Below are 23862 nucleotides of genomic sequence, written 5' to 3'. Positions count from 1 at the left end.
CATAGTTTAAACACTTTAACCCCTTTTATCATCTTTAAGTAGCCATTATTCTGAAACTTTTCAATCTCAGGGTCTGGCTTTAAAAACAGAAAGGAAAACTGAGCCCTGTATTTGAGTTTTAGTGTTTTAAAAAACTTTAAAGCTAATGGGTCGGCCTATTTTTAAATTAAAGACCATGGAAAACTAGTGGGTGTATTCTTTTTCATGTTGAAATGAGCTATTGTTTCTCTGCTCATAATTAAAAACTCGCTTTTTAGAAACTCAGATTGGTCCTAGAATTTGTAAGAACATCTGTGAGCAAAACTATTCTGCATGAGATTTCCTTAATACTGGCTTTAGGCATGAACTCCTTCAGAACCTGTAATTTTGTCTTCTCTTGTGACTGTCATATTAGAGGAGTTTGTAAATGGAGCTGGTGGCATCAGAACAGGCTGAAGAGCAGTTGTTGAAGTGAGTGGAACAAGCTGCAGAGACACCAGTTCTATCTTTGAAGCTACAGAGATACGTGCTGCTCGTCAGGGTATCTCATATGGTTGTTATGCTCATGAAGAGTTACAGTGAAATATAGGACTGAAAAAAGCTACAAGCAAGAGATGGTTTGTTTCAAAGTGAGGGCGCAACTTAGTTTTTAAGGAGAAATTATTAGGTCAGAACTGTGAGAGTATTTAGAGGCTTAACTCCCATTCATTTGCAGTGGGAGCTGCACGTCTACAAAGTTTGTGGACCTGGTCATTTATGGTGATATTTGATTGCATGTGGTTTTACAATTAAACTAAAAAATCAGTCACAATTTTAAAATTTATCAAAATAATTTTTCTCTCCAACTGCGAAAAAAAAAAAACCCAAACAAATAAACAAACCCCTACTTGGTATATTTATCCAATTCCTGCCGTTTTATGGACAGTTTCAAGATAATTAGATGAAAATCGCTATCTTGGAAAAATAATTTTACTCGTAAATTTCAAAGTCATAGTCTGAAACTTGTGAGCATCTTGTTTCGGATGCGATTAAGGTCACATCTGTTCATTGGGGCGGAACAGAGCAAAAAACATACTTTTCTGTCTTGGTACATAAAATAACAAAATGCTAAATATTTTTCTTTGATTCACTTACATGATAGTACACAAAAATGCCTGGCTGCATCAATATTGCTGTTTTGGATGCTGAATAACCTTTTGATTACAGACCCAGCACTTCGCAGTCACTTTTGTTGGAAAAAAAAACCCCCATCTGTTGAAGGACCCTGTTATTTCGTTATAACATCCTCTATTAAGTTTGGTTTTGTTTAAGACAAGAAAGCCCATATCAGAATTATGTGCCAATTTCTTTTATAGGATCTCACTCATTTGGCAGAGGAATTGCATTAATTATATCTTGGTTTTTGTACTGTGTCATTAGAGAAGGGTGAGCACATGCTGCACTTGTAAAGGGATGAAATAATTCACTCACATATTTGAAGCTTTTTCTGTATTTTTCCCTTTTTCTCTGAAAATAATGGTGGGCTGTAGAAGACGTTCCCTGGATGATAAATATGCTTTACAAATGCACAATGGTGTTCAGAAGCTCCAGTAAAACAGAGTCTTAAAAACCAGTAAATTTATCTGTTAGAAACACGATTTTAAGCAGTACTTTTTCAAAGCTTTTCCCCAGAGTATCGTTTTAGCTATAGTTTTAGTTGGTTTTGTTACATTCACTTAATATTACTGTTGGACATTTCCTCCCCTATAAGATGGACTGATTTCACTTACGGAAGATGCAGTTGCTGACTGGTTTTGGATCCTTTTTAAGGCTGTGATCTGTGGGATATTGCACGTCCTTCCTTGTAAGACTGTGTTTCACTGAAGTGATCTGGAGTTCACATGAATCACCCATGTCCAGGGAAAATCACTCCTGTCAAGACTATAAAGCATAAAGAATCTTCAGAGCACATCTATAGGAAAATTCTGTAAGACGGACAACTGTCTTTCAAAAGCTCTCTGTCTGTATTACTCCCTCTTCCTCAAGAATATTAACTTAAAATTAATGGCAGTATTTAAAGAATTTCAGCTGCCAAAATATTTGGTAACCTACATGATGAGTGAAAGCCTTCCTTCATGTTTCGCTTTTGTTTATAGTCTATCTAAAAATAACATTTAAAATGTATTTTTATGCCAAAAAAGAGCAGGGTTTGTTTTATCAGTGCGGAGAAAACAAGGTGAAAGCCTCTGTTGTGCTTTTCAGAAGTGGACTGCAAAACAATCAATATCCCCTTTGCTTATTAGATGCTGCATAACTAAGTTATTCCACTGCTTATTGCACTCTAAAACACCTTTTTACTGTTGATTTGCATTGACATCCTACAGTTTAATTTTAGAAAAGCCCTCAGCTTGTTTATGTGCTTCAGTCGTATTGGCTGTACATGAATTCTTCCTCAAAACTAAATAATCCTGGTTAGTGATCAAGTGAAATGATATTAAATTTATTTCTAAGGGGAAAAGCTAGTGCTTGGCGTGAGTCAGATAAATTCAACCTAGTAATTTCAAAGGCTGTTGCATTTGTAGTGGTGCGTTTGAGGACTCTGACAAACCTGAAGCATGTTATTTTCAAATGATTTACTTTTATCACCATTCCAGAGATTACAGAATTATCTCTTCCAGACTAGGTTATTTGGGAATTAAAGCCTTTTAGAATATGTTTAGCAAATAGGATCTTGGTTAGATCTATTTGGCAGGGTGGGTCCTACCTGCAGACACAAAACTGGGCTGTACAGGTTGAGCATGTTGTGAGGGGGGTGTTGTAGTGCTGGTTAAGAACTGCTTTACCTAAGACTGGGCTATCTGGGATTTTTCAAAGAAACACAGATTTTTATTATTTAAAGGCAGCCTTTTAAATACGTTTTTGTGGGTGAAAGGCCCAGAAAAGCTTATTATGGTGATCTCACCTCTTCTTAGGTAAATACTTCCATTGCCTTTTTTTTGGTATTCTCCTAAACACACAGCAAGCTCCCTGTGCGAATACGACCCATTGATGTTGGTAGCAAATCAGATCCTGTTTTCAGCAAGGATAGAGATTATATCATGATTTTCTTCCCTGGGTGAATTCTTTGTCTCTAGCATCCTACCTGTACTGTCAGTCTTGATGGATGAACTCTGAAGACAATGAACTTTGCCTTGATCTCAATAACTGGTGTAGCCACAGGGATCCTTTCAGCCAGATAAGGATCAGGTGTGGTAGATGCAGGTATGAGTTATACAGGTATAAACACACATACAAAGGGAACACCTTCCTAAGATCTGACCTTTCTTCCCCACATGCTTCTCTATAAAACAGTATGTTTCTTGCCTTCAAAGAATAATAAGTACTGATGGGAAGACAAAGTCTGCTGGAAAAGTGGGTAACCATTAGACAGGGGCCTTGGATAGACAGCAGATCTACCAAATTATTACTAAATACTTATTACATGGCTAAAAATCTGCATCAGAATAAACAGCTAGCTCAGAACCTCTGCTTGTAAGGAGGGACTACATGGAAATATATTGGGTAATATGAGAAATGCTTGTTGTCATCATGCCTTGCTGGTGATTTTGGGCCTCTACATGTTAGGACTAGGGAAGAATGTGGAAACTTGTTTGGTCAAAAAGTATAGATCAGTTCTCGGGGAAAGAAAAAGGCCCTTCCAGAGTTAGCTTGGATTAAGCTGATACATAGGGAGATGCAGCTTTCTGGTCTTAATAATTAAGGGATTTGTAGAGCACTGTGAGTCACAGTGCCTGTCAAGGGCACTTGGTCTAAGTTTACTTACAGCAAACCTTTCTTCTTCATCAGAATGAAAGCTTTGCTGTCTACACCTAGGCTGTTCAGTATTTTCACCTCTCCATATGTAGAGGGCTATGCCTTGCCTAGAAAATACAGATTAAAAAATAATGCACCTCTTTCTCATGAAATATGTCCCACCAGCCCTCACTTTCTCGTTGCTGCCTTGCTCCTGAGCACAGTGCTATGTAATACTGTCAAGTGATGCTTTACTTTGTTCTTGCTTTTTGCATTGTCACTCACATGTTCCTCAGTGTACATCATCAGACTAGGAGCCATTCCTCACCTCTGTTTCTATTTCTCCTCTAATGCTTCCAAAAAATCTCTTGTACTGACTTACAAAACCAGCTGGAACTGCAACATCGCTCCATTTTAAGCTCTGAATTGTGTTAGCCATTACATTGGTTCCACATGCTGCTTGGGTGGAGACATCAGTTAAAATTCCCAACACGGCCAGTCAGGCCAGGAATTGCAGCTCTGTGTAAGTGGTGGTGACTTTCTAATTCTTGATTACATTATGCTAGAAAAGAGGATTGTTCCCAGAGCAATTTACCAAGAGGGGAAAAATGGAAATACTGTTCAAGGATGACCTTCCACCCCAGTGATCTATTTGGCTGGTGTCTGTTATTGCTCAGCTTCTCCGTCATGGGTTTTGCAGTAGTCTGCTGCTTTGTCATTGCTACTAAGTGGAAAACTCCTGAGCTCACTAAACAGTTTGTGAGGGGTTTGGGCAACAGCAGATAGATTTATAAATGCAACTGCAGGACAAAGTATTCATCAAAGTTACCTGAAATAAACATGGGTTCTATTTGAGCAGACTTTAGATTGAAGGAATTTTTAGAATCCATGCATTTAAAGTGCTATCCCTGAGCCCACGATCCTGAGCTAGAGCGGTGGAGAAAGGAGCAAAAAGAAGGGGATTACTTTGCACCGCTCCAGCATGGGAGCAGGAAAAGTGTTGTTGCGATTGTCTCCAAGAGAGAGGCAGTGCTGTAATCCTGTTTCATTTTCGTACACAGAACTTGAAAAGATTTTTTCCTAGAAATGTGTAATGGGACTGTCAGAAAACAGACCACTCCCCTTCCCAGTAGTTTCCTGCTGAAGTCATTTAAGGCCTCTCACAGCTTTCATGTGTGTAGGCACTGAGAAATCATGGGCCAAGATTTTTCCTGTTTTTTTTTTTAAGTGGAATACAAGCTAAAATGAAACGCTTTAAAGAAAAAAGTCATTAGGAAAGAAAGTTAGAAGTTTCTCTGCATGTGAAGCTGGCTCACCACTTAAATCAGTTTCTCATTCTGTTTCTGTCAATCCCAGTGAAGTGGATCTAGGTGTTTTTCTTGTTTTAGGTATTGCTAAAAGCACGTCTGTGAGCTGCCCAAAGGGGCGGAGAGAGGAGTTGTTCCTTACTTCACTTCTGGGACTGTCTGTTCAGGGCTTTGCACAGGAGGTGACTTGGAAAGGCTTGTGAATTCCATTTACTGTGCACTCAGACCTGACGATCGCAGTAGGCTGAACATAAAAAACCTGCTCTGCAGGCAACTGCCCTAGTGCAGTAGCTATTTAAAAAATAAGAAAAAAAAGAAAGAAATCCCTTTCTGGAGCTGGTAGATAGTCTGCATTCAAAAAATGGGATTTTTTTATTGGTATATGTGCCATGTTTAGCACAACTGATCAAGGCATCATGCTTTTAAAAGAAGCCATTACTGCTCTGAATAAATGGATGCTATTTAGCATGCGTTTTCTAGCTGGACCGAATTCAAGCCTCCCATTCTGAAACAGATAGCTTTTTTGGATTGCATTCACTTGTCTCTCAGGCAAATCTGTAATGTGAATTTGTTCTTCAGATGAATGATACACAGTTCATCCGGTTTCTTTCAAGTTGAACTCTGCCTGGCACGGGAATGATAAATGTTTTTTTCTTTCTCCTTCTGTCTAGCAGACCATGTTGTATGGTGAAAGATGAACTTCATTCCCAAGACAGATGAACTGCATTTGGAGATGGATTTACTGGTACATGTTTGCAGTGCTACAGTAGTGCCATAGGCACCTTATCAGATACATTTATTTTGTGGTAGTATTACGCCTTAGTCATATTCCATGTATTAGGCCTTTTGTAAAGCGTGAATTGGAAGTTATACATCCTTAAAGCCTAGAGGAGTCTTCTCTGTAGGGAGTGAATTGTCCTCTTTACCTATATTCCTATTTTCTTTTATTTTTTTTCTTTACTCTATAGGAGCAGTGATGTATATCCAAGTATTTCAGCCTTTGAGCAAGAAGAACTTAATGAAGTTTGCTGGCCATTATGAATTACATACACATTTAAGAGAAGCAAATACTGATATTTAAGTAGGCCTCCAGCATGCTGCAAATGCTACCCTGTGTATTTATATGTGTATTTGCATTTGTAATGAAATTGTGCATACCTGATGTGTAATTTTTAGGAATTTCCTTGATCCAATGCATAGGAAAGCTCAAGACTAAAGAACAATTTTATGACTGCTTTGAATCAAATTCCCCATCAGGCCCCAGGAGCAAATTCGAGACTGATGAACTAACTGGCACACTCAGAGAAAACTCAAGTTTGTTCCAAGCGTCTGATCCGTATCCTGCAGTGCGAGCAGGCTCTGAGCATCACCTGGCCCAGTCACCTCCCTGTGTCCCACCTGCCCTTGTGATGAGACCATATGTTTGAGGCTAGACAGACAAGATGTCCTGTGGCCTCTCTGACGTGGCGTGATGTGAGGACTCTATAAGACAATTTGGATTCAGGTTGCCTGGAAAGGAAAAGTTGCGTTATGTCCCAAAACCTGTTCCTAGGAGTGGCCATCTCGGGTACACTTTAAGCAGACCTCCAGGGCTACAGCTACGTGCCTGTTGGTGCTAGAAACTCAGCCAGCCTTTCCCAAGGCTGCTGATCCTTACCTGTTCACCAAGGTATTTTTATTTGTCTGTATTGTTACTGGCATGCTTCTTGTTTCTTAACTAGTGTCCACAAAAGTTCTTGTCATACTGAAAACAAGATTTGAACTGAATTCAAGGATTGTGGAGTTGGTGCAGCTGTGTGATGGGGAGGAGCTGGTACATGCTTTAAAAGATTTGAAACTATTAAGCATATATTCAAGGAAAGGACATCTAAAATGCTTTTATTTCTGGTGGTATTTTCACCAAATACAGCTTTGATTCATTTATAACCTCTTGTATCAAGAGACTAAGACTGGCCGACCCTACTTTTGTGTTTTAGCAACAGTAATTAGCAATGCCTGGTCTATTTTATTGTGATGCATACATACGCACAGCAGTATACATTGGCCATAGGAAGCATGTCATTCAGAAGCCATTCTGCCAGAGTCTCTGTCTGCTGTTTAGCCCCTTGTGTAATGGGTGGCACCAGTCACCACAAGTCACCGGTGGTGACCTAACGACCAGTCACCACTAGTCTTAGTGCAGCAGCATTTTTATACAGAATCCTCTTCTGTCTGGGAGAGCCCGTCTGAGAACCTCAGCACACAGCCGAGTGTCTGAGGCATGCCATGTACAGAGGTGGCAAAACCCTAGACAAGCACTATAAGCCTTCCTTCCTAACAATACACCAGTTAGAGTTGCTGGCAGAAAGTGATAAGAGTGTCAGTGGCTGTTTAGATTAGGGAAGGATCGGGTGTGTTCAGCAAGGGGGATAATGTTTGTTTAGGTTTTCCCTCCTGGGACTAGTTTAGTATTTCAGGCACGTTTGGGAACTCATTTTTTCCCCAGTGGGCTAAGACGTGAGCTGGACAGTGTGTATGGATCTGCGAGAATGAGACTTAACGATGCTTCAGAAAAAGCGATTGCATATCCTATAATGCTAGCTTTGTTTCTGTGTGCCTGTATAGACTCCCTCAGTATTTGTTTGCTGACTTTTCTTTCGGTTTAAAATACAAAGAAGTTGCCTATTTCAGCCTGTTGGGGCTGACAAAATGCTAAAGATAGACAAAACTATAAAGTGCAGCTGAAACCAGTCCTATATGATTGGTCTCTATATCAGGGGGAACAGCTGGGAGCTGCTACTGACAGCATTACTAAACCCACACTTTTTTCCATCTGTTTGACTGTATGCTTAGTGTGCATGCCCTGTCCAGCAAAATGAAGAGCTGAGACTGGTCGCCTTTTTATTCACTATCTCCGGGAAGGTTATTTAGAGCAGCATTGTCTGAGTCACTTTGTCACAAGCTAGTTCAAAAGGCGTATGTTCTATGTAAAAACTGCTCCAAGAAGATGAGGAGCAGCCTCAAAAGGGACATATTCATACAAATCACTATTCAGAGATCTTGAAATATAAAACCACATAGTTCTGAAAGAAAAGGCCAGGACCCCAAAAATAATTGGCCAGGGTAATGGAAACTGTTAGAAGAATGAATGGGAGCAGCCACGAATGTTGCCAAAATTATTACGGTCATCAAGCTGAAAAATGAGCCTGGTGGCAGCAGCGCATCCAGATGGCCAAACAACAAGACTTATTGGTAATCCATCCATTCGCCTGATTGGAATCTCATCCACCCACCAGCTCAGGGAGAGACTCCAGAGTAGTCCTAAGGAGGCTCCCAAAATCACAGGTGCTGAGCTCTTCTCGGTCTCTGAGAAGGACTTGGCCTCCTCAGCAGTCCGACAACCACCGATGAAGCCACAGGTTCAGTGGAGCCCTCTGAGCAAACATCGCACTGAGGTGTTAAAACGGATGATTTTTGAACACTGCAGGTCCTTTATTCCACGTGGCTGGGCTGAAATGCTGTGTGTGACGCCAGTGTGCCTAAATGTGTGTCGGCAATTAAGGACCCAGGAAGTCTCTCTGAAAACTGCTGTACAGGCTTGTGTCGCTCACCTTGCAACAGAACTTTTCCCAGCACAGTATAATTGCTGTAATATGGAAGGGAGCTTTGCCCCACACTTTCTAAGTACCCTTATCTCTGAAGTGGCCTAACATAATTAGATTAAAATAAGAGGAACTGGGCCTAACCTTGACTCTATCTTGGATTCTGCCAGTCCTTTTCAGACCCAGAGAAAGGGCTTTGAGCTTGAAATCCTGCCTGTTCTTTCCCATTATATTAATTTGCCTGATAAAAATTTTATGTGTATGTTCTCTTCCTGCAAACTCTGCTTCTTTCTTGCTACAATACGATTATTAGTTCCAGCCTGGAATGATTGACAGGTATGTACATTGAAATAAATAGATCTGACCTGAACCATTAACTAAGTTAAAAAATAAAAGCCAAATTACTGTACATTAGGATAAGAGCCCTTTGGCAGCTGGTTAAGGAAGAAACCTCCTCCCCAGGAGCTGGACATGATGGTTGGGATTCTGAAGTCACTGTCACATAGAGGATATGGGAGCATAGGGAGCACAAGGCTTTTCTCATAAATCAGTCTATGGCTATAACTAATGGAATTTGCATATTTTTGTGACCAGCTTTGCTCCTCAGAGCAACATTAGGAACAGTGCCTGACTCCTACAGCGTGGAACCAAACCTGGTGAAGAGACTCTTCCCAGCTGGCCTGGAAACAACCATCTTTCCAGGTAGAACTCAAGGAGATTGAGAGTGGGCTGGAGTCGTAATGCCAAAATCCATAAAAGCAGCTGTTTGTTCTGGGACCACAGTTAATCACTAGTTCACACTGACGCACAGTCACTGACACACTTTGATGGAGGAAATTCAGAGTAAGAAGCGGGCGAAGGAAGTGCAATGAACAGAAAAATGAAGCTTCTACTTCTCAACATGTCTTTTTAGGTTTGGCTTAAAAAGACAGAGATGGAAATGAACAGCGAAAGTGTTGCTCCTGTGGGTTGGTTTGTTTGTTTTTTACTTTTGTAACAGCTACTATTTTTTTTTGAAAGCTGTCTTTAATGTGGCACTATTTATTGATATGGTTAAAAGTAAAATCTAAGTGCTTACCATAATATTAAGTTCTCCTCTCCACAATTCAACAATTCTCTTAAAGAAATAACTTTTTCCATAAAGCATGTGCCTTATAGTTATACAAAACTGGGCCTATTTAATGTCTAGCTAATTTCAAAGACTACTAGCAAGGTAGAATCAATAAACACTGACATTACAGTCAACCCCACTATTTGTCTCTATTTGTAACCTCTTCTATGATACTAATATTGCAATATTATTTGTTGTTCGGACTGATCAGCGTCCTGATAACGAGTGGCAAAAACTTGATGTGGTAACAATAAACACTAGAAACATCAAGACAGCCCTAAATGTCCTTTTGCAATACATCAGCAGCTACATTAGCAAAGTAAAGGTACCTCTTTGAAAGACAAACAAACCTTGCCTTCAGTATGGAACCGAAACGTAATACAGAATGATTCACACCAGATAAATAATTGCTTTTCAGTTGCAATCATTCCCTATTGAGTTGAAGTGGTATGATGCTGTTTTGATCTCATCAGTTCCAGAAAGCATGCACAAATGAAAAGAAGTGATTTTAACACTTTAGGAGGTGGAACTGCAGCTTGCACAGAGCATCCAGCCAACAGAACAGGAATAATTTTACAATGATTGAGCTCAAATCTATGCCAGTTTACAACTTCAACTACAATTAATTGAATTTCTCAATTCCTGAAAATTTAACCCCACATAATAACCCCTGTGCATTTCATCTATCCACAGTTTCCACAGCATTTGCCACGGAAGAACCCAAAACACATATAACCCTTCTCCCGTTTAATCTGATTGCCCGTAGGGCTCCTACCCACCTTCATGGGGAACTTGAACTTCTACTCCCATCTGCAACACAAATCCATCTTACAGGGTATCAATGAACATACACAACAAGAATTTTTAAATGGTCATTCTGAGCACAAATGCACACATAGGAATACTTCCCACCTAACATGGGAACACAACCACCTCTTTGGAGAGCAGTATAAGTAATACGACAAGTTGTAGCAACACTAAATAATCATCATCCTAGGGTAAAAACTGAAGCAACAGGAAAATACAACATTTGAATCAGAATTTGCTGGGAAAACATTTCTCATGTGGCATAGAAACATTATTGACTGCAAATATCCAGAACTTTGATAGTACTGTGCTTAAAGGTGATAAATTCAGCAAAAAGGACTTCAACACTGATTAGGGCAGAGGTTTGGTTAACAGCTGGAGTGAGGTGACCACATGAGAATGACCATTGGAACATGCTGATGGTACCTGTGCAATGCTGGGAAGATTCCTTCTTGTAAACACCAGATGACTTCTCTGTGAAAATTTTTCACGTGTACAACAGGAAACTCCGGTCCTGCAAAACACACACATCCTGATGAGATTGTCATGTGAGATGGTGCAACAATCATGACACTAATTTGTCACATACACTTCCTATGTTCTGCCTGAATGAATCTCTCTCTCTCTCCACACTCAGCTCAGTACTGAAAATACTTTGAGGTCTGAATTTGTTCTTTCATTCTTTAATATTCCTGGAGAGGTGAGATCTGATACTCCTGTTGATGTGGAATACCATCTAATTTCCAAAAATGTCCTGTTGATTTGAGGAGGATCATTTGGCATTAGACATGCAGGTGTTACAGCTAGCATTTCTGAGGCTTGTCTATGCTGACAAACAATTCTGCCAAGGAGTTTGCTCATTAAAACAGCATTGAAAAATAGATCTAGGTGAGACCTGAAAGCATTTAAATTAAGTTTGCTTAAATAGCAAAAAAAAAAAAATATCCTGTATTATTGTTAATAACACAAAGGTGTATTGCATACCTAATTTAAAGTTTCATTGGGTTTGTGATCTATGGAAAGTCTTTCCCTAGCAAAGAGAAACAAACAATCTCTGTGTTCCCAGTGGTGCTCATTACTGATGCAGACTTGCTGTCAAATTGCCACTACCATTGCAGAAAGATATACAAATCAAAAGCCTTCATATACTGGAAATTTAATAATTTAGCAAGCAGAATATACAATTCGCGTAGCTGAGAACAAACAGTGAGCACCAAGAAAAAAAAATAAAAGGAAATATCTTGTCAATTTGAGTTTTCTTAATATAATTTAAGAACATTGTCTTTAAATATATTCACATTATCTGAATTCAGTTCTACCACCATAGCTGCCTTCTGCTTGAAGAAAACACATGTTAAACCGTTGTAATTATCTAATTTTTTTAAATTGGAAAACTGCACAGAACTAGTTGCAATTGTAGAATTTCAGATCAAACTGCTTCAAAGTTAGTTCTGTAAGTAAAAAGTATACAAGTATAAAATTAGCAATGTTGAAAAGTCTAAAAAGACCAATTTTCATAGCAGCCAATTGTTCAATAGTAAATATTCTCCGCCTCTCTGCTAGGAAGAACCAGATGAATTCTTGCAATTCTCTTTGTAATTCTGATCCAAGTCCTTCCAAAGCCAGTGGAAAGATTTTTATTAAGACAACTTATTAGGACTTCATTTTACGTCTTTGTCTCACCGATATGAGTGCTTATTTCATCTTGTTATTTCAGGGTTTCCAATCTCAAACCTACAGTCTGCAAAGAGTAGTGGTGGTGGTTTTTTCTTAAAACTGAGATAGTATATTAAACAGCAACAATCATTTGGCAAGATTCCAAATTAACTCAATTCTAATAATTTACTTTCAATGAATTTTGAGATAACAAATCATACTGACCACAAAATGTCCTTAGGTGACATCAATGACAAAGGGGAGTTGCTTTTGACAGACAATTCTTGTTCTTGCAGGTGTGCTCTCACAAGGCTGGGCAAGTCTTTATTTTTGGGGGTTTCCATGGTGATGTTGGCAGTCCTAAATGGAAACAAAAATATTTAAAAGGAGATGTTAGAAAAATAAAAAGCGTGATTCAAATGTGACTGAAGTTTGCATTTTTCTAAGACTAGAATGCAGAAATGTTGTATATGTTTTTAAAAATTGTATCTAAATTAAATCCAAGGACAAACTCAGGCGCATTTTCACACATTGTTGCGGGTTTGGCATCATAAAAAAAACACTTTAAGGAAGGCCTATAAGAATCAGCGAACGCAAAGCGACCCCTTTAATGTTTTGTTTTCTGTAAAAGGCAGCCATTTTCTATAACTTGAATTTTCATACAATTGAAATAAGCTCTGCAAAGGTGAAAATGGTTGCTGCCAAAAAAATACATAACACAAAAACCCAAGCGGGTTTCATTTGTTTTAAAAATAGCCTTTAAATGTTTTGAATGCTTAAAATGAAACTTAGAGCACCATCTCAAAAAGAAGCCTGCAACACCTAAGAGAGGGTTTTCAATTTATTCTTTTTCTCCTGGAAATGAAAACCCGATAACCCTGCGCCTGCATTGCAGCAGGACGGTTCCTTCAGCAAGTGCTCCCCGCCATGTCTTGCTGATCTACAGCAAAGGAGGGGACAAGTCCCTGCAGTTCAGCTTTTGGGGCACGTTTTAGGAGAAAGGGTCTACGTGGGCTCCCGAGCTACAACCAGGCACAAGACCTATGGTCCAGAGTAGCAAATGATGAGAGGAAGTGGCTTCAAGTTGTGCCAGGGAAGGTTCAGATTAGCTATTAGGAAAAATTCATTCATGGAAAGGCAACAAAGATGATGAAGGGAGTGGAGCATCTCCCGTGTGAGGAAAGGCTGAGGGAGCTGGGGCTCTTTAGCTTGGAGGAGACTGAGGGGTGACCTTATTAATGTTTACAAATACATAAAGGGTGAGTGTCAGGAGGATGGAGCCAGGCTCTTCTCGGTGACAGCCAATGGTAGGACAAAGGGTAATGGGTTCAAACAGGAATGCAAGAGGTTCCACTTAAATTTGAGAAGAAACTTCTTCTCACTGAGGGTCCTAGAGCCTGGACCAGGCTGCCCATAGGGGTTGCGGAGTCTCCTCTGCAGACATTCAAACATGCCTGGACACCTTCCTGTGTAACCTCATCTGGGTGTTCCTGCTCCATGGGGGGATTGCACTGGATGAGCTTTCCAGGTCCTTTCCAATCCCTGACATTCTGTGATTCTGTGTGTAAAACCGTGGAACAGGCTGCCCAGAGAAGTGGTGGAGTCACCATCCCTGGAAGGGTTTAAAAGATGTACAGATGAGGTTCTTAGGGACATGGTTTAGTGCTCGATTTAGGTTGTGGTTGGACTCGATGATCTTAGCTTCCAACAAAAATGATTCTATGAGGCACTGGACAGTTTTGGACAGTCCCCTTAGGACCAAGAGCCATAACGACTCAGGCAACAATGCAAATGTGAGGGCAGCTCTGGCATGGCATTAGCGAGCCCATGAAGGTGGTATTGATCCCCAGAGACCCCAGTGAAAAACGAGGGGAAGCCACCTCCTTTCTGCTCTCGCAGTAGGCTGGGAAGGTGTCCTGAGGTAGGAAAATGCCGTGTGCGCCTTTCCCTGTGCTTGCTTTTGCTTTGAAGGGAAGACAAGAAGATGGCCTGGCGCTAAGGCAGTTTCAGGGACCTGCTGGCAGTGCTATTTATACACCGTGGCTGAAAAATAGCACTTTAAGTGCCTCTGTCAGAAGTTTCTGGTTGAAAAAAAACAAAAAACAAAACAAAAAAAACCACCCCAAAACAATTCCGCGTCTGTGAAAACTTCCAAAAATTGCTTTCCTCAGTGTAGAAGCCGGATATATATTTGTTGAATCAGGCTCTAATTAGGTAGGATACAAAGGGCTTTCTCCCCCCGCGATACTTCCTGCTCAGCAACAGCGTCCCCCCCGCTTTCTGCTAAACCTGCTAAAACTTCATGTGTGATTTTTAAAAACTGTTTATTTATTACCATAAAGATACTATAGCAATCAGCAACTGATCCCCTTTCTTTCCCCCTCTCCCTTTTAATTTCAGTCTTTTTTCAGGCCACATTTCTTCCCGCTTACTTGGGCTGGTCTTTTCATTAAAACTAGTTCTTCAAATGACCCCCAATCATTTGCCCTTCCTGTCCATTCTTGGTTATGCCAAAACTGTTAGTTCACAACAGGAAACCAATAGCTTGTGCTATCAGGAGACATTTCCTTCACAGCACAAAACGTCTGAATAATAATTTCAAGCAAGGTTTCACCCATTTCCTGCAAAAGCAGGGAAGTTTGCCTATCCCAGTCCCTCCAAGCTCTTTGTTTCCATCTCTTCATGACGTAATGCTTTCTGCATAGGGAAGATGGATTTTCCCTTAACAGCACTGAATTCAATATCCTGTGTAAAGCTTTGATACTGCTCTTCAGCAATGAAACATGTAACGTTCACAAATAATGAAAAGTTATGCTCTAGTTTATACTTGTGTCTCAAAAAATAAACCAAACTTTTGGTATCTGGAAAATAACTACATGAAGACATGGTGGCTAGAGACAGTCTGGTTTAATAAATGTTTTATGTGCACACTATTAGCACTCCAGCTCTAAGCATTTTGTGTCCTCAAAGCAGAGAGGAGAGCACACCTGGGATCAGCTCTTCCTGAGTCCCTGAATGTCCTGGCCTGAAATGTCCATCATGGCCCTACACTTTACATTTAGGCATAGAAATTGCTACGTATGAGCTACTTTTTTCCATTGAACCCTACTGTGTTATTTCTTATCCTCTTTTTGTTAAATGATGTGACCTGGAATCAGGATATTTTTTTTTATTTAATTTTGTAAATATATATATTTTTAATCACCTGTTGGGAGAGGCAAGAAAGCTTAAAAGGAGAATTTGTCAAAGAGTTTGCGGACCTTAAAAATAGCTCTCGTCACAACTGTTGTTATAGTTCATTCTTCATTACATAATTTGCTGTCACACAAAAAACCATAATAAATCTCTCTCTCCATGATTCTGAAGACAATAACGTTTTTATTACATTTGCATCCTCTCTGTTTTTTGTCGTTTGAAGTGTTTGAGCCAGCATGAAATACTACATCTCTTTTTTAATTTGCTCGTTCCAATCAAGAGGCCTGGCAGAATCAACGTACGATTTAACAGGAATCGCGTGCATCGCCTGCTGTCTGCCTCCTCTGCTGGGGTGTCCTTCACACAGACCCCCGTCATGTTTCTGTTAGCTAAATAAACCCTTTTAACACTTGTCCACTAGGAGAAGAGCAGCTTTGTTTTTTGGTGCCTCTTGCTTGAGAGGCAAGAATGTGGTTTTCTTGCTGAAGATCAGCAGGACCTTTGCATTTCATGTTTTCCTTCGCATTTTGTGATTTTCAGTCCATTTCCAGAAGTATATTTGTCAGTTATGGACCCGAGCAGCAGAGTCTTTTCATTAGGCAGGTTTCACCCACCCTTCCCACCTTCAGTCCTCACTTTCCCCATCAGCGATTGGAAGATGCGAGACAATATCAGTCACCTTATATTTCTTTCAGAGGAACTGTAAAAATGAATTTTGATTCACTTCTGCTGGAGCTGAAGTTTCCCCCTCAATATCTTTCACAATCAGAAAATTGTTTCTGAAGAAACAACAGAAAAAAACACCACAAAAACCACCAGACAAACCCAACAACAACAAAAAATGGTAAAATATCATTTGGTCCTTTTTCTAATTGTTCAACCTTAAACTGGGACATCTTGTTGAACACCTTCTTTGATGGTGATACCCCAAGGCTGTTGTTGCATCTTTTTTCCCCTCCCGGTTTTGAATCCCCTTTCGTCTGAGCGTTTGAGTATGCCTAAGTTACATTTAATTGGCTAACAAAACCTCAACTGGTTGTTCGTTCAATGGTTTGTACACCAAATCTAGAAACCCTCACTTTGTTCTGGCCATCTGTCTCCAAAGCAGAATAACAGGTGGGCTGGAGGATCTTCCGAGAAGAGCAATGCAAACAACTGATGCCCAGAGAAATCAGATACTGTAAGACTGGACATGCTGAATACATATAGTTGTGCCTATTGGCAAGAAAAGATGACGACAGTGTTATTCTATTGGCTATTAGAGAAATACAAATGCCACAGTATAAACAGGCATACTTTAAAAAAAAAAAAATCACAACAATCATCAGAGAAAGCTTCCTGTCAATTCCATGTTTCAATACCACAGAGAGATCTTTCATATCAACTGTGGGAACACAATGTCCTTTTCAGCTTGTAAAACTACATTTGCAGACACTCTGAAAAGGTCTGTGGGTAATACCACAAACTAGCAAGAAGTGACATCTTAAGTCCCCTTCTTCCTATTATTAACTTGTATAATACTATATCTGCTTCAGTAAACTTCACTAAAAATCCCACGAGAATGGGAGTTTGTGCAGAATATTTATATTTTGCTAGGGAATAGATCACAGAATTCTATCCATCTGTCAAAACACGTGAGTAAATCATGCTTAAACCTGATTCTCTAGTTAGTGAGCTGAGACTCAGAAAAATTAAGCAACTTGATGAAGGCCCCACAGGAATGAATGAGAAAGAAGAGGCTAACGTGGCATGGTCTGTTAGCCGTTCCAGAGGCTGTGATAGATCACATAGTGCTAGTGTGCAGATGGTTCTGGACTTCTCTATATCACACATATCAAAACTGGCAGAGAAGCCCAATGTCCTCGCAGCAGCAGCGATGATGCTCTCTGGGATGGCTGGAGAGGTGATACAGAACAAAACGAACAGACCAGGCAATGCCAGTAGCTGGGAACGATCAAATGTCCCTGCTAAACTCACAGAGGCACAAATGGAGCTAATAGCTGACATTTTTAACACTGGAATTTACAGGCAAGTAAAATAATAATTTTATCAGAATAGTGATATAAACATCGTATCTGATATAACTCTTGGCTTAAAGTCCTGTTAGGCAAGAGATCAGTCTTGGAAACTAGATACCTTTATAATCTATGCCCCTTAAATAGGTTAAATCCCTCTAACACCTTTTGTGCCAACATTTCTTCTGCCTAGTACTCAGACTCTCATTATGTTTGACATTTTATTTCCACTATTCAATTGTCTTTTCCTTGTTTTGCTCATTCACAGTGCAGACTGGCTAACCTACAAAAATGTAATTTGAATGTTTTAAACTAGACTAATATATTTTGACTGTATCCTCGCTGACACAGAGGACTGCAATGCAGCCAGCTGTTCATTGTTACTATGTTAAATAGAGTAGAACTCCCTTGTGATATTCTATACACTAACAAATGATGTAATGAAATTCTGGCCATGTGAAAATTCTATCATTATACCACCCAGCATCCCCACGAGCAGCCAGAGGCCAAGTCACTTGCCTGAAAAGCCCCATTAACACATCATCCTTACAACTCAGAACTGTAATTGGTTTAACCTGATGTGCTGTTCATTTTCTATGTCCTGTGTGCTCCAGTAGTACAACTGCACTTTGTACTGGCAAAAAGGTGTACAAGACAGACTGATTTTGCTCCATTCATTATGACATACGTCTGTACACACAGATGTGAAGATCTCATTACCAGAAACATGATCTACATGTAACAGGTGGGACTGCTCAGGTAGGCAAAGGTAGAGAAAGAGAGGAAGCCACGCACAGGAAAAAGAAAGGTCCGTCCTCCAAAAGAACTTGGTGAAGCCAATTTAACAAGTTTCTGCCTTCTTCCTTCCCCCATTCCCACCTGTATAGCTGTTGTCTCACGTCAGTGATTCAGTTTCTAACACAAGCCCACACACAGCGGTAGGATCACAGCTAAGGAAAAAGAATAATGCAGAGTGGGAGCAAGACCAAATGCAGGCTGGTTAAGTCTACATCAACACCGAAACCAGCTTCTCATAGAGCTGTACCTGAAAGTGTGGAAAAAACAAAGCAGCAGCAAAGACAGGAATGAAGGAAAAAAGGTGGGTGAGCTTTACCTTAGACACTGACTACAAACAGAAATTTTAACCTTGACTTAGGTGGCTATGGGTCCTCTCTGTGACTTACCCACATGCACCAGGGTGGCAAGAGGTACAATACAAAGGGATTGGGGAAAGCTGGGAGCAATTAACGGCCTGTGTGTTCCCACTATACTTGAGGAAGCTGGAGAGAAGAGCAAGCACTGCTTTTACCAGGGGAATTTTCAGGCAAGGGAAAACAAATACAATATTGCAAACTAAATTCAAACTTTCAGAATTTACAGATGGGTGCCCAGTTTTTCAAAGGAAAATTTCTATATGTGGGGTACCTTCCATCCAGTCACATGCTGCATGGGAGACCTGGTTGTGGAACTGAGTCACTTCAATAAGCCAGTCAGCTGTGGAAATAGTGTGCTGCAATACAACTCTAGCTGAATTCTGTAAAGCTGGGAAAAAAACCCACATCAACAACAAAAATAATCAACCTTCTGTGAATTTGTACTTCTAATAGGTTTGAAACATTTATCTCTTGCCCTTTGTAGAGCTCGTACAACACACCACTAGCAGAGAGCAGGTGCTTTCTGGAAAGCAGTAAGGTGGAAAGAAAAGGACTGAAATCAGCCACTTCCAGTAAATACTGGGGCTTCCAGGGCAATCCTGCATGATGCTGGGCTTTTTGGGCTTTCAGAATAGGACCTCTAGAGCAAGAACATGAGCACTGCACCATACCTGAATCAGATGTTAGCCTCTATTTTGTTTGGAAATGAGTTGCTGAGAGATCCCAAACTCTTCCACGTCATGACCATAGTTCAGCACTGTTAGCAACACGAGGGCTGATTTCTCTAGTGGGAAGGACGTGAGTTTGTTTCCTGTTGACAGGAAAGGTGAAAATTAGCTGAAGCATTTGCAGAAACTGAAGTTAAGAGAAATCCCAAGAATGCATGAGAACAGCAAAGCTTTGTGCTGCAGAAGACACAATTGCTGGAAGGTTAATCCCATTTGCCTGAAAAGGCAGTGGGGTTGTGCAGCGCAGGGCATGGCCACACAGACATATCAGCACATGATAATGAGTCTTATTCAAAGCAGCACTGCCACAGCTGTATTGCTTCTGGCTCTGGAGGAAGCTTGCTTGGAGCAGAACAGGTATCTCTACTATGCAATGCAGACATACCCCAAGAGCCACTATGAACAGGTTAAAGCAGCTGGGATGCATTTCTCAGTGAACTGAGATGATATTTCTTTTCATGACTCACCTAAGACAGGCAGACACAATAAGTCTGCAAACACCAGTCCTATGTAAAGCATTGCCCAATTAAGGCTTTTAGATGAGGCATAAACTCTCATCTGAGCTTGAGCCTCACTATGCTGCAGTTTTGCCTAGGTGCTTATCTGCTCTCTCCTAGAGGACTCATGCAAAAATATCAGTGGGCTTTCACCAGCAAGGATGGGGAGGAGGAAGAACACCATATGGCATTTCCCAAGTGTGTCCATATCACATGCCTTTTACGTGTTTACATTTCTTGACCATGGTCCGAGCCCAATCTCAGGCTGACCTTGAACCTTGCAAACTAAATAGAGCCCTACTAGTGCAGCTGGAACAGGTGGGAGAGCCAGATAACGCAGAAAGAGCTCAACCTCATGTGTCTTATAAATAAAAGAAATACAAAAATTACTCCCCAAAATCTGTGCTGTTACAGCTACTTTTCTTGCTACACTGACAACACTGTATTATGGAAATGGCAGTGAAGTATGTTCACCACCATATATCCCAAAGCTGAATGCGAAAATCTTACAGTTGTATTGCCCAAATAGTGTACAGGATACTGACACCTTAAGGACAGAGCCAGGCTGCTGACTCACACACCCTTGGTTCCAGCTGAGCAACAGCCTTGGGGAGCTATGGAGCAGAAAAGCCATTATACAGATCTGCTCCTACTTCATAATCTGCCTGGAGAAAACAAACAGATAGTTCCTTCCCGTAGCATGGATGGCATCTGCTGTGAACAGAATGAAAGCTGTCCAGCTCCCACAGAGCCTCGTCTACGCTGGAGCTCCCGGGAGAGCTGCTAACCCGATTGTAGCACCTGGGGGAATATTGCGCTACAATTCCCACAAGCAGATATGACTGGGAAACTGCGCGCTGTGATCCAGGATACGAGCCTTCATGAGACAGTTTCATTTCTGCAAGATAATTAGCAGTGTAAATGAATTGGCAGCAACCATTTTGCATGGAAGACCGATAATGCAATTCTTTATTCTTAACATGGCCTCTAAAATTGTCCAATAATAAAATACATGCTCTACCTAATCTTTATTTTTTTAATTCACTTCATTTTTAAACAAATAGAACTCCTCACTCTGCTCCCCCTGGAAGACAGATAACATTTTATGAAGTATTTTGGCAGAAGACACAAGTTATTGTATTTATTGACGACATCATAATGAATTAAAGTAAAAGGGAAAAAATTAAAGCTATTAGAAAGAGGTCAAATTCCAGCCTTTTCTCTAGAGTGAGGTTCAGTTTTGAAGTCATTTTTCAAAAGAGGTTTTACACTTACAAAATCTAATGAGGTTAATGTGAAACTGAATGAGCTGATCATTGGTTTGATACCCTGGACACTGCACATGTATTGCTTCCTTTAGTGTGATAATGTTATTTATCATCTGCTACCCTGTCAAAAGAACCATTTCAATTTCAGACTTCCATATTCATAAAAGCCTGTGCTGCTCCATTTTATTATAATGAGAAAAAACATCTCTGGAAGGATCACAACAGTCTGAGTTGGTAAGAGTGGAAAATAGGATGCTGCCTGATGAAGATTATCTGTTCAGGGTTGCTACTCTTCGGCTGGGAGCCTTTCAAGAGTACTGAGCATGAATTCTACCTCATCTAAATTTGGGGGGGGGGGGAAGGGGTTGTTAGTGGTTTGATATTTTCTTTTTTCCTGTGGTCTTTCTGGCATAATTTACAGAACAACTTCCAGGAGGTGCTAAGTTTGAATATTTCCAAAATTTGCATGTGTTGCCTGTTGGCTTTGAAGAACATATAAGTTCTACAAGGCAGAAAACTGAAAATAATGGCTCGCCTTCCATGTCTAGGCCACCAAGCTGAATCATGCTACCTTGTAAGAGTTGTTCAGTGGCATTCTTGAGTGGTGCTCATAGTTTCAATAAATTTCCTGGCTCAGAGATGTGAACATCTAAACTCCTCTCCTGTCTAGCCCTGCACAGACAAAGCCCTCTGACAGAGCTTAGAAAGAGAATGAGATGGGTTCAAACTGGAACACAAGAGGTTCCACTTAAATTTGAGAAGAAACTTCTTCTCAGTGAGGGTGCCAGACACTGGCCCAGGCTGCCCAGGGAGGTTGTGGAGTCTCCTTCTCTGCAGACATTCCAACCTGCCTGGACACCTTCCTGTGTAACCTCATCTGGGTGTTCCTGCTCCATGGGGGGATTGGACTGGGTGAGCTTTCCAGGTCCCTTCCAATCCCTGACATTCTGTGATTCTGTGAACTGAGAGGGGCAGCAGCCCTAACACAGATGTTTACTATTCAATTAATTACCTCTGGCTTGGTGCTAATCACTTGCACATTCAACTGAGAGAGCAGAATCATGCAGGAGGAGGAAAATATAACAGAAGAAAATCCACACACAGACAAAAAAAAAATCAATTTTTATATTAATTAGGGGGAAAAAAAGGAAAATTTAAATATAGAAGCTATGCACTCTGCCCACAATTCAAAACAGACAAAAACACTCCGTGATATTGTTGGTTTCCCTCTTTGCACTGAAAACCAACACACAGAATCATAAAAACATAGAGTGGTTTGGCTTGGAAAAGACACCTTCCACTAGACCAGGCTGCTCAAAGCCCCGTCCAGCCTGGCCTTGAACACTCCCAGGGATGGAGCATCCACAGCTTCTCTGGGCAGCCTGTTCCAGTGCCTCACCACCCTCATGGTAAATAATTTCTTCCTGTATCTAATCTAAATCGACCTTATTTCAGTTTAATACATAGATGTTAGTGCGGAGTAAGTCATGTGAAGACTTAGGGTATACAGTCATCCTGCTGTCCCCTTGTGTCACGCAGCTCAGTCTGTGTCCCTTATCACAAAGTTTCACCACTACGCAATTTCCACCTTTTTCCATTCCCATTTCTGCCCAAAACACAGGGCCCTGTGACCACTTGTGAATTAACCAACATCCCCTTCCACCCACCCCTTTTTGGAGTCCTGGTGAGACACATGTGCCTACACAGAGGAACTGCTTTACTGTGGGTACGTTGCTGTCTGGACCACAGTGTTTTGAGCTGCTGCTTCTTAAACTGTGAGAACGTAGCTAAAGTAATACAATGGCTATCTCCACCCTAGAGCCTGTGGTTTTCCTGAACCACAAACTGACTACATGGCAGCCAAGTTCCCCATCATTTAAAAATATATTTATACACATATGTATATATTTCTATTTATAAATTTATATGTGTATTACAGAATATTCATACCTCTTAAATGGATAATGAATTAATCTACTGATTATAACTTATACAAAAATATGTTGGTGTAGACTAGTTTGGATGGAGGCTACAGAACTCCAAGAACTTTGCTGAGAGGAAATAACATCAGAAAAGATCTCTGTTACTTGGTTAAACACACTCATGAAACTCTGCCTCACCAACGACTTTTGTACATTGGCTTGAAACTCCAGCTGCAAGCTGTACAAAGGAAATGACGACAGGATATAAAGGACTAGGGAATATTCGGTATTTACTAAACAAAGATCTTAGTTTGAGTGTGTGTCCAGTCATGCCATAAGTATTTGACAGAAACAGCTCCCTTTGCTCGGACAGTTTGGAGAGTCATTGCTGTCATTTTGCAGAGCACACACAATAAATCACCTCGCATTAATGTACTTGCAATAGTCAAATTTCTCCTCCCCTCTTAAATTGTGAATTCAAGCTAGAAAGGTTCTAGCAAGCCAAAAAGCATTGATAAATACTGGAACAAAACCTGAAACCTTGAAAGACCCGTAGTAATTTTGAGAAGATCATTTCATACTGTAGTTCTTCAAAGGCACTCTCTTCAGAAGGGTTTCCAAGCTCAGACCTGAATTCATGTTAAAATCACACCAACTTGCTGAAAGAGATTTTACAACTTCATCTGATTTCTGGGGTGACTAGAGAACAGTTCAGAACATTTTTAAGATTACCAGATGAGAGTTCTTTTAACCCAATATGTTATGTCCTCTCCTTGGGAATGGAAGAAAAGGGCTATTATAAACCATAATTATTTATGAACTGTGTTATGGTCTTTTCCAGACGACGGTGTGCAAGGGGCCCAATGTTTAA

General features: G+C 40.5%; 1 long non-coding RNA gene across 1 annotated transcript in view; it reads right to left on the bottom strand.

The window, feature by feature from the left end:
• The window catches only part of LOC110355560 (uncharacterized), a 51178-nt gene that overhangs the window by 6540 nt on the left and 20776 nt on the right, over nt 1-23862 (bottom strand). Inside the window, exons 4-7 of the long non-coding RNA XR_002408312.2 lie at nt 19248-19387; nt 12438-12572; nt 10983-11070; nt 1749-1890 (exon numbers count right to left, since the gene is read on the bottom strand). This is a non-coding gene — a long non-coding RNA (uncharacterized LOC110355560). The remainder of the gene's footprint in view (nt 1-1748; nt 1891-10982; nt 11071-12437; nt 12573-19247; nt 19388-23862) is intronic.

This window comes from Columba livia, chromosome 11, assembly GCF_036013475.1.
Source record: "Columba livia isolate bColLiv1 breed racing homer chromosome 11, bColLiv1.pat.W.v2, whole genome shotgun sequence".
In the NCBI taxonomy this organism is placed as follows: Eukaryota; Metazoa; Chordata; class Aves; order Columbiformes; family Columbidae; genus Columba; species Columba livia.
This window is presented reverse-complemented; position numbering and strand designations above follow the sequence as displayed.